This window comes from Chrysochloris asiatica, unplaced genomic scaffold (assembly GCF_000296735.1).
Source record: "Chrysochloris asiatica unplaced genomic scaffold, ChrAsi1.0 scaffold00229, whole genome shotgun sequence".
NCBI classification, from domain to species: Eukaryota; Metazoa; Chordata; class Mammalia; order Afrosoricida; family Chrysochloridae; genus Chrysochloris; species Chrysochloris asiatica.
The window spans coordinates 4,612,198-4,613,732 of record NW_006408747.1 but is presented as its reverse complement, the minus strand read 5'-3'; positions in this window follow the sequence as shown (position 1 = coordinate 4,613,732).

Sequence of the window (1,535 nt, the reverse complement as noted above, 5' to 3'; positions counted from 1 at the left end):
AGGAGGCAGGCTTTAAGATTGTACCCTTTGGTGGTTTAAATTACTATATATTCCTGAGTGTTTTTGTGTGCACCCCCAAAAAATGAAACAGAGGGGCAGAAGCAAATACGGTTGAATGATGATGCATGGAAGAGTTTGTAATAATCTCAAATAAGTGTAAAACTGATGTTCCTCCATGTAAACTATTACTCAATTCACAGTAAAACTTAAAATTAAAAAAGAATGTGATAAAATATCTCTAATCTCATCCCAGACACACACACACAAATGTTGAGCAAAGCCCAACACAAGTACATAAATTATGTGGAAATCCTCTAGATTACAGTTTCAAGTGAAACCAATGAATCTAATTTAGGTAGCCACCATTTGAGAAATGGAGATCCCAGGTGCTCTAGTCACATGTCATTTATGTTTTTATAATGAAGTTTTAAATATATAGCATAGGAATGAAAGGGAAAAGACAATTATTCACTAGCTAGAGGGCTGTTGTTAAATGTGTTTCAGTCAATTCAGACTTATAAGGTTTCTATAGAGCAGCTGATGGATTTGAATTGTAAACCGTGTTAATCCAAGACAAGTACTTATCCTATAATGTCACACAAGGAGTCCTAGAGGCTAAACATGTGTTAACTTTGGTGGATTGGAAGGGGTGGAATGCAATTTATTAGAAGAAACAAGGAGAAATAAAGAAATCATAAAATAAGAAAAAATAATTTAAAAAAAAATTAGTAATGGCTACCAGTGATTGGGAAGAGAGGAATGGGAAGCAATTGCATAAATAGGCACAGAATTGCTGCATAAGTTCATGGAAAAACCTTTGGAAATAGAGAGTGATAATGGCTATGCTACATGGTAAATTAAATTTAAGTGTCACTGTATTTTATGCTCAAAATAGCAACTTTTTTGTGTATTAAAATACATTAACAACAGGCTTATTGGTCAGAAACAGATGGGAGTAACCTAGAGACTATAGCCTTTGGCTACCATTTATCTCTATAACTGAACTTAACCTGTGGCTTGTAATACATCAATATATAACTGGGAGGAACAACAACAACAATAAAGCAACAAAATAAGATTAAGATTGTATCATATCTCATTCTTAAATTTACTTAAGAATTCCAGTAAAATGTGTTTTTAATGCTCTTTTTTACCTTCTAAAGTACTTAGTCAGAAATTGATCAAACTTACAATCAAGATATATTGATAATTAGTGGTGATTCAAATACAAAGGTTGCATGCAAAGAGGAAAGATAAGTAATTGGAAAAAATAGAGCCATGGTGACAACAATGATGCCGGATAACACATGACACAATACTGGAAATTCAATGACTTGTTCATTTCAAATACCTTCTTTAGACAGCATAAGAGATGACTGTACACATGGACCTTGCCAGAGGGAATACATAGAAATCAAATCGACTACATCTGTAGAAAAAGATGATGGAAAAGCTCCATATCATCAGTCAAAACAAGGCCAAGGGCAGATTGTGGAGCAGACCATCAATTACTCATATGCAAATTCAAACTTAAC